Genomic DNA, 10509 nt, shown 5'->3' with positions numbered 1-10509 from the left:
CTCTTTGCGACCCCATGAATCGCAGCATGCCAGGCCTCCCTGTCCATCACCATCTCCCGGAGTTCACTCAGACTTACGTCCATCGAGTCAGTGATGCCATCCAGCCGTCTCATCCTCTGTCGTCCCCTTCTCCTCTTGTCCCCAATCCCTCCCAGCATCAGAGTCTTCTCCAATGAGTCAACTCTTCGCATGAGGTGGCCAAAGTTCTAGAGTTTCAGCTTTAGCATCATTCCTTCCACAGAAATCCCAGGGCTGATCTCCTTCAGAATGGACTGGTTGGATCTCCTTGCAGTCCAAGGGACTCTCAAGAGTCTTCTCCAACACCACAGTTCAAAAGCATCAATTCTTCAGCACTCAGCCTTCTTCACAGTCCAACTCTCACATCCATACATGACCACAGGAAAAACCATAGCCTTGACTAGACGAACCTTTGTTGGCAAAGTAATGTCTCTGCTTTTGAATATGCTATCTAGGTGGGTCATAACGTTCCTTCCAAGGAGTAAGCGTCTTTTAATTTCATGGCTGCAGTCACCATCTGCAGTGATTTTTGAGCCCAGAAAAATAAAGTCTGACACTGTTTCCACTGTTTCCCCATCTAGTTCCCATGAAGTGATGGGACCGGATGCCATGATCTTCGTTTTCTGAATGTTGAGCTTTAAGCCCACTTTTTCACTCTCCTCTTTCACTTTCATCAAGAGGCTTTTTAGTTCCTCTTCACTTTCTGCCATAAGGGTGGTGTCATCTGCATATCTGAGGTTATTGATATTTCTCTTGGCAATCTTGATTCCAGTTTGTGCTTCTTCCAGCCCAGCGTTTCTCATGATGTACTCTGCATATAGGTTAAATAAACAGGGTGACAATCTACAGCCTTGATGTACTCCTTTTCCTATTTGGAACCAGTCTGTTGTTCCATGTCCAATTCTAACTGTTGCTTCCTGACCTGCATACAAATTTCTCAAGAGGCAGGTCAAGTGGTCTGGTATTCCCATCCCTTTCAGAATTTTCCACAGTTTATTGTGATCCACACAGTCAAAGATTTTGGCATAGTCAATAAAGCAGAAATAGATGTTTTTCTGGAACTCTCTTGCTTTTTCCATGATCCAGCGGGTGTTAGCAATTTGATCTCTGGTTCCTCTCTCTTTTCTAAAACCAGCTTGAACATCAGGAAATTCACGGTTCACATATTGCTGAAGCCTGGCTTGGAGAATTTTGAGCATTACTTTACTAGCGTGTGAGATGAGTGCAATTGTGCGGTAGTTTGAGCATTCTTTGGCATTGCCTTTCTTTGGGATTGGAATGAAAACTGACCTTTTCCAGTCCTGTGGCCAGTGCTGAGTTTTCCAAATTTGCTGGCATATTGAGGGCAGCACTTTCACAGCATCATCTTTCAGGGTTTGGAATAGCTCAACTGGAATTCCATCACCTCCACTAGCTTTGTTTGTAGTGATGCTTTCTAAGGCCCACTTGGCTTCACATTCCAGGATGTCTGGCTCTAGGTGAGTGATCACATCATCGTGATTATCTGGGTCGTGAAGATCTTTTTTGTACAGTTCTTCTGTGTATTCTTGCCACCTCTTCTTATTAGGTCCATACCATTTCTGTCCTTTATCGAGCCCATCTTTGCATGTAATGTTCCCTTGGTGTCTCTAATTTTCTTGAAGAGCTCTCTAGTTTTTCCCATTCTGTTGGTTTCCTCTATTTCTTTGCATTGATCGCTGAGGAAGGCTTTCTTATCTCTTCTTGCTATTCTTTGGAACTCTGCATTCAGATGCTTATATCTTTCCTTTTCTTCTTTGCTCTTGGCTTTTCTTCTTTTCACAGCTATTTGTAAGGCCTCCCCAGACAGCCATTTTGCTTTTTTGCATTTCTTTTCCATGGGGATGGTCTTAATCCCTGTCTCCTGTACAGTTTCAGGAACTTCAGTCCATAGTTCATCAGGCACTCTATCTCTCAGATCTAGGCCCTTAAATCTATTTCTCACTTCCACTGTATAATCATAAGGGATTTGATTTAGGTCATACCTGAATGGTCTAGTGGTTTTCCCTACTTTCTTCAATTTAAGTCTGAATTTGGTAATAAGGAGTTCATGATCTGAGCCACAGTCAGCTCCTGGTCTTGTTTTTGTTGACTGTATAGAGCTTCTCCATCTTTGGCTGCAAAGAATATAATCAGTCTGATTTCAGTGTTGACCATCTGGTGATGTCCATGTGTAGAGTCTTCTCTTGTGTTGTTGGAAGAGGGTGTTTGCTATGACCAGTGCATTTTCTTGGCAAAACTCTATGAGTCTTTGCCCTGCTTCATTCTGTATTCCAAGGCCAAATTTGCCTGTTACTCCAGGTGTTTCTTGACTTCCTACCTTTGCATTCCAGTCCCCTAAAATGAAAAGGACATCTTTTTGGGGTGTTAGTTCTAAAAGGTCTTGTAGGTTTTCATAGAACCATTCAACTTCAGCTTTTTCAGCATTACTGGTTGGGGCATAGACTTGGATTACTGTGATATTGAATGGTTTGCCTTGGAAACGAACAGAGATGATTCTGTCATTTTTGAGATTGCATCCAAGTACTGCATTTCGGACACTTTTGTTGACCATGATGGCTACTCCATTTCTTCTGAGGGATTCCTGCCTGCAGAAGTAGATATAATGGTCATTTGAGTTAAATTCACCCATTCCAGTCCATTTTAGTTCACTGATTCCTAGAATGTCAACGTTCACTCTTGCCATCTCTTGTTTGACCACTTCCAATTTGCCTTGATTCATGGACCTGACATTCCAGGTTCCTACGCAATATTGCTCTTTGCAGCATCGGACCTTGTTTCTATCACTTGCTTCTTGTCACATCCACAACTGGGTATTGTTTTTGCTTTGACTCCATCCCTTCATTCTTTCTGGAGTTATTTCTCCACTGATCTCCAGGCACCTACTGACCTGGGTAGTTCCTCTTTCAGTATCCTATCATTTTGCCTTTTCATACTGTTCATGGGGTTCTCAAGGCAAGAATACTGAAGTGGTTTGCCATTCCCTAAGCTGGTTTTAGAAAAGGCAGAGGAACCAGAGAGCAAATTGCTGACATCTGCTGGATCATCAAAAAAGCAAGAGTTCCAGAAAAACATCTATTTCTGCTTTATTGACTATGCCAAAGCCTTTGACTGTGTGGATCACAATAAACTGTGGAAAATTCTGAAATAGATGGGAATACCAGACCACTTGACCTGCCTCTTGAGAAATTTGTATGCAGGTCAGGAAGCAACAGTTAGAATTGGACATGGAACAACAGACTGGTTCCAAATAGGAAAAGGAGTACATCAAGGCTGTAGATTGTCACCCTGCTTATTTAACTTCTATGCAGAGTACATCATGAGAAATGCTGGGCTGGAAGAAGCACAAGATGGAATCAAGATTGCTGGGAGAAATATCAATAACCTCAGATATGCAGATGACACCACCCTTATGGCAGAAAGTGAAGAGGAACTAAAAAGCCTCTTGACGAAAGTGAAAGAGGAGAGTGAAAAAGTGGGCTTAAAGCTCAACATTCAGAAAATGAAGATCATGGCATCCGGTCCCATCACTTCATGGGAACTAGATGGGGAAACAGTGGAAACAGTGTCAGACTTTATTTTTCTGGGCTCAAAAATCACTGCAGATGGTGACTGCAGCCATGAAATTAAAAGACGCTTACTCCTTGGAAGGAACGTTATGACCCACCTAGATAGCATATTCAAAAGCAGAGACATTACTTTGCCAACAAAGGTTCGTCTAGTCAAGGCTATGGTTTTTCCTGTGGTCATGTATGGATGTGAGAGTTGGACTGTGAAGAAGGCTGAGTGCTGAAGAATTGATGCTTTTGAACTGTGGTATTGGAGAAGACTCTTGAGAGTCCCTTGGACTGCAAGGAGATCCAACCAGTCCATTCTGAAGGAGATCAGCCCTGGGATTTCTGTGGAAGGAATGATGCTAAAGCTGAAACTCTAGAACTTTGGCCACCTCATGTGAAGAGTTGACTCATTGGAAAAGACTCTGATGCTGGGAGGGATTGGGGGCAGGAGGAGAAGGGGATGACAGAGGATGAGATGGCTGGGTGGCATCACTGACTCGATGGACATGAGTCTGAGTGAACTCCAAGAGTTGGTGATGGACAGGGAGGCCTGGTGTGCTGCGATTCATGGGGTCGCAAAGAGTCGCGCACAACTGAGCGACTGAACTGAACTGAATGTAAATTTCCTGTTACTCTTTCCATACATCTTACTCTCTCCTCCCCTCTCCCCATGTCCATAAGTCTATTCTCTATATGTTTTTCCATTGCTGCTATGTAAATAAAATTCTTCAGTACCATTTTTCTAGATTCCATATATATGTGTTAGAATATGATACTTATCTTTCTCTTTCTGACTTACTTCAGTCTGTATAATAGGTTCTAGGTTCATCCACCTCATTAGAACGGACTCAAATGCATTCCTTTTTATGGTTGAGTAATATTCCATTGTGTATATGTACTGCAACTTCTTTATCCATTCATCTGGCGATGGACATCTAGGTTGTTTCCAAGTTCTAGCTATTGTAAATAGTGCTGCAATGAACAATGGGATACGTGTGTCTTTTTCAATTTTGGTTTCCTCAGGGTATACGACTAGGAGTGGGATTGCTGGGTCATATGCTGGCATCATCTACTCAATGGACATGAGTTTGAGTAAGCTCCAGGAGTTGGTGATGGACAGGGAAGCCTGGTGTAGTGCAGTCCATGGGGTCACAAAGACTGAGCGACTGAGAGACTGAACTGAACTGAACTGATGGTGGCTTTATTTCTAGCTTTTAAAGGAATCTCCATACTGTCTTCCACAGTGGCTGTATGAATTTACATCCCCACCAACAGTGCAAGAGCGTTCCCTTTTCTCCACACCCTCTCCAGCATTTATTGTTTGTAGACTTTTTATCATGGCCATTCTGACTGGTGTGAGATGATATCTCATTGTAGTTTTGATTTGCATTTCTCTAATAATGAGTGATGCTGAGTATCTTTTCATGTGTTTGTTAGCCATCTTATGTCTTCTTTGGAAAAATGTCTCTTCAGGTCTTTTTCCCACTTTTTGATTGGGTTGTTTGTTTTTCTGGTATTGAGTTTATGAGCTGCTTGTATATTTTGGAAATTAATCCTTTGTCAGTTTCATTTGCTATTATTTTCTCCCATTCTGAAGGTTGTCTTTTCACCTTGCTTAAAGTTGCGTTTGCTGTGCAAAAGCTTTTAAGTTTAATGAGGTCTCACTTGTTTACTCTTGTTTTTATTTCCGTTACTCTAGGAGATGAGTCATAGAGGATCTTTGATTTATGTCAAGTGTTCTGCCTATGTTTTTCTCTAAGAGTTTTATAGTTTCTGATCTTACATTTAGGTGTCTAATCCATTTGAGTTTATCTTTGTATATGGTGTTAGGAAGTGTTCTAGTTTCATTCTTTTACATGTAACTGTCCAGTTTTCCCAGCACCATTTATTGAAGAGGCTGCCTTTGCCCCATTGTATATTCTTGCCTCCTTTGTGAAAAATAAGGTACCCATAGGTGCATGGGTTTATTTCTGGGCTTTATATCTTGTTTCATTGGTCTATATTTCTGTTTTTGTGCCAGGACCATACTGTCTTGATGACTGTAGCTTTGTAGTATAATTTGAAGTCAGGAAGGTTAATTCCTCCAGCTTGATTCTTCCTTCTCAAGACTGCTTTGTCTATTTAAGGTCTTTTGTGTTTCCATATGAATTGTGAAATTTTTTGTTGTAGTTCTGAATCAGAGACATTTTAATCAGTGCTTTAGAAATATTGTTGCCTTCTGAGAGGAATCAGTTTCAGTGTTATAAAAAGGAAGTTCAGGGCCAGGTGGATAGCAAGGAGGAGAGGATACTGTGGACACTTAGAGGAACTGGGAGGAACAGAAGGAGGGGCCCGGCCTGCATCAGTGGCCTTTTGAAATTTTGATATGTTTTCAAGCAGGTTTTTGTTGGTGTCCTACAAAGAAATTACATTATCATTTCCTCTTTTAGAAGCTAAATATAATCAAACTAAACATTTCATTCAGTCTATCTGACTTTATAGCTGGCTTTCTCTAGCTGTATATGCAAAACAAAACAAAACAAAACAAAAACAAACAAAAAAAAACCCCACCAAAGGTCAAAAGAACCCTATCTTGGCTAGTTTAGGGTGACATCTCCTTCAGTATAACTTTCCCATGTAAGTAAGTACTTGCAAGTGCAAACTCTGTGTATCATACATGAACCTGGCTGTTGTGTTATTTGAAGGTTGGAGTCCCTTGGACTGCAAGGAGATCAAACCAGTCAGTCCTAAGGAAATCAACCCTGAATATTCACTGGAAGGACTGATGCTGAAGTTGAAACTCCAATACTTTGGCCACCTGATGTGAAGAACTGACTCATTGGAAAAGACTCTGATGCTGGGAAAGATAGAAGACAGGAGAAGAAGGGGATGACAGAGGATGAGATAGTTGTAGGGCATCACCAACTCAATGGACATGAGTTTGAGCAAGCTCTAGGAGTTGGTGAAGGACAGAGAAGCCTGGCGTGCTGCCTTTAGTTCTCACCAATTACAATTTATTTACATCCAAACCGACCCATCTCTATTGACAAACTGTACCACAACCTGGTAGTTCCTCTTTGGCTCCACTGGGCAGCCTGTCCCTCTTCCTCAGTGAGTGGTGGCTTCTGATAAAGCAGCTGAGACTCAGAGGCAGGAGGTGACCTGGGCCCAGGAAGTCAGGTTGCCCATTTCCCTAGCACAGACACGGGGGTGTCTCTAACCTCATAGGAGCATCCCGAGGGTTCAGTGAGGAGGAGAGAGGGACTTGATCCACTTCCCTAACTTCTGCTGAGTCCTGACCCTGTGCCTGGCACTGATCCAGGGAAGGACCCATAATAGTGGACAAGATAGGTCACAGCTTGGCCCTCATGGGGCTTGCTTTGCAGGGGGAGACAGACAATAAAGAAACAAGTATAATTCATGGTAAGAGAGTGAGAAACAACATGGAGAAGGACGGAGCACAGCAAGGGGAAAAGTGATATGGATGGGTGGACTGTTTTAAGCTGAAGGTCAGGTACCCTCTTTGAGGAGGGACATCTGAGCCTGGGAGCCACAGGGCCATGTGGGGAAGGAGCATTCAAAGCAGAGGGAGCAGGACGTGCAAAGGCCCTGAGGCTGGTGTGTTTCAGGGACAAGAGGGAAGCGAATATGCCCAGAGGAAATGAAAAAAGGGAGTGTTGTTGGAGATGCTTTTGAAGAGGAACCCAAGGGCCAGGCCTGTTGTAGACTGTTGCAATAGGTACTGGGTGATGCTGTCCCAATCTGTCTTCAATCAGGACTAAAGGGCTTATTTGCCCAGCTTTTGGATGTGCTGCCAACTGACAGACATCAGCTATCAGCCCTCTTTTCATTACCCAATGTCATTCCCTTTTCCTGAGTAACACATGCAATGATTGATCAATATCGAGGTGTAAAGTGCCAAGATCCCAATTTTAGGTGACTCTGGAAGCCTGTGATAGCTTCAGAGTTCCCCACACCTTTGTTAAGCTGCATTGCAGCTCATCTGTCTTTCTGCTTGGCCTGACTTTATCTCCTATCCACGGTGAGGATCCTAAAAATCCTCCCTAATAAACCTATATAGTAACCCGTGACAATGTATTGGGAGTGGTCCATGAAAGCAGATGTTAAGGTAGGATTTAGAGCTGGCTCACCTGCTGTCCGTCCGGAAATGAGTGCCCTGTCACTGCTGGTATACAGTGCAGGTGCTCTGATGCAATAGAGAAGGGCAGTTATTAAAATATTCACCAGTGGAGTATGGGTTTGGCTTATTTGTGGAAAGGAATGCACAAAGCATTGGAAAAACATGGGCAACTCTGTAATTGTAAGAACAGTGAAATTGGATGCTTGTTGTTAGACTTTATTGATTCTTTCGAAAAAAGACAAGAAATAGTGAAATGGTCAGTTCAGTTCAGTTCAGTCACTTAGTCGTGTCCTGCTCTTTGCGACCCCATGAACTGCAGCACACCAGGCCTCCCTGTCCATCACCAACTTCTGGAGTCCACCCAAACCCATGTCCATTGTGTCAGTGATGCCATCCAACCACCTCATCCTCTGTCGTCCCCTTCTCCTCCTGCCCTCAATCTTACCCAGCATCAGGGTCTTTTCCAATGAGTCAGCTCTCCGCATCAGGTGGCCAAAGTATTGGAGTTTCAGCTTCAACATCAGTCCTTCCAATGAACACCCAGGACTGATCTCCTTTAGGATGGACTGGTTGGATCTCCTTGCAGTCCCAGGGACTCTCAAGAGTCTTCTCCAACACCACAGTTCAAAAACATCAATTCTTTAGCACTCAGCTTTCTTTATAGTCCAACTGGTCAACCACCAATTAAAAGTTAAGCATAGGGTACCTCTCTTGTGGTCCAGTGGCTAAGACTCCATGTTCCCAATGCAGGGGGCCTGTGTTCAATCCCTGGTCAGGGAACTAGATCCCACATGCTGCAACTATGACCTGGTGCAGCCAAATAAATAAGTATATAAATAATTTTTTTTTTAAAAGAAGATGCTACATCCTTGTCTTGTTCCTGACTTTAGAGGAAATGCTTTCAATTTTTCACCATTGAGGATAATGTTTGCTGTGGGTTTGTCATATATAGCTTTTATTATGTTGAGGTATGTTCCTTCTATTCCTGCCTTCTGGAGAGCTTTTATCATAAATGGATGTTGAATTTTGTCAAAGGCTTTCTCTGCATCTATTGAGATAATCATATGGCTTTTATTTTTCAATTTGTTAATGTGGTGTATTACATTGATTGATTTGCAGATACTGAAGAATCCTTGCATCCCTGGGATAAAGCCCACTTGGTCATGGTGTATGATCTTTTTAATGTGTTGTTGGATTCTGATTGCTAGAATTTTGTTAAGGATTTTTGCATCTATGTTCATCAGTGATATTGGCCTGTGGTTTTCTTTTTTTGTGGGATCTTTGTCAGGTTTTGGTATTAGGGTGATGGTGGCCTCATAGAATGAGTTTGGAAGTTTACCATCCTCTGCAATTTTCTGGAAGAGTTTGAGCAGGATAGGTGTTAGCTCTTCTCTAAATTTTTGGTAGAATTCAGCTGTGAAGCCGTCTGGACCTGGGCTTTTGTTTGCTGGAAGATTTTTGATTACAGTTTCAATTTCCATGCTTGTGATGGGTCTGTTAAGATTTTCTATTTCTTCCTGGTCAAGTTTTGGAAAGTTGTACTTTTCTAAGAATTGGTCCATTTCTTCCACGTTGTCCATTTTATTGGCATATAATTGTTGATAGTACTGTCTTATGATCCTTTGTATTTCTGTGTTGTCTGTTGTGATCTCTCCATTTTCATTTCTAATTTTATTGATTTGATTTTTCTCCCTTTGTTTCTTGATGAGTCTGGCTAATGGTTTGTCAATTTTATTTATCCTTTCAAAAAACCAGCTTTTGGTTTTGTTGATTTTTGCTATGATCTCTTTTGTTTCTTTTGCATTTATTTCTGCTCTAAGTTTTAAGATTTCTTTCCTTCTACTAACCCTGGGGTTCTTCATTTCTTCCTTTTCTAGTTGCTTTAGGTGTAGAGTTAGGTTATTTATTTGACTTTTTTCTCGTTTCTTGAGGTATGCCTGTATTGCTATGAACTTTCCCCTTAGGATTGCTTTTACCGTGTCCCACAGGTTTTGGGTTGCTGTGTTTTCATTTTCATTCATTTCTATGCAAATTTTGATTTCTTTTTTGATTTCTTCTGTGATTTGTTGGTTATTTAGCAGAGTGTTGTTCAGCCTCCATATGTTGGAATTTTTAATAGTTTTTCTCTTGTAATTGAGATCTAATCTTACTGCATTGTGGTCAGAAAAGATGCTTGGAATGATTTCTATTTTTTTGAATTTACCAAGGCTAGCTTTATGGCCCAGGATGTGATCTATCCTGGAGAAGGTTCCATGTGCGCTTGAGAAAAAGGTGAAATTCATTGTTTTGGGATGAAATGTCCTATAGATATCAATTAGGTCTAACTGGTCTATTGTATCGTTTAAAGTTTGTGTTTCCTTGTTAATTTTCTATATAGTTGATCTATCCATAGGTGTGAGTGGGGTATTAAAGTCTCCCACTATTATTGTGTTATTGTTAATTTCTCCTTTCATACTTGTTAGTGTTTGTCTTACATACTGCGGTGCTCCCGTGTTGGGTGCATATATATTTATAATTGTTATATCTTCTTCTTGGATTGATCCTTTGATCATTATGTAGTGACCATCTTTGTCTCTTTTCACAGTCTTTGTTTTAAAGTCTATTTTATCTGATATGAGTATTGCCACTCTGGCTTTCTTTTGGTCCCTATTTGCATGGAAAATCTTTTTCCAGCCCTTTACTTTCAGTCTGTATGTGTCCCCTGTTTTGAGGTGGGTCTCTTGTAGACAACATATGTAGGGGTCTTGTTTTTGTAGCCATTCAGCCAGTCTTTGTCTTTTGGTTGGGGCATTCAAC

Source organism: Bubalus bubalis, chromosome 23 (assembly GCF_019923935.1).
Source record: "Bubalus bubalis isolate 160015118507 breed Murrah chromosome 23, NDDB_SH_1, whole genome shotgun sequence".
Taxonomy (NCBI): domain Eukaryota; kingdom Metazoa; phylum Chordata; class Mammalia; order Artiodactyla; family Bovidae; genus Bubalus; species Bubalus bubalis.
Note: the sequence above shows the minus strand (reverse complement) of the source record.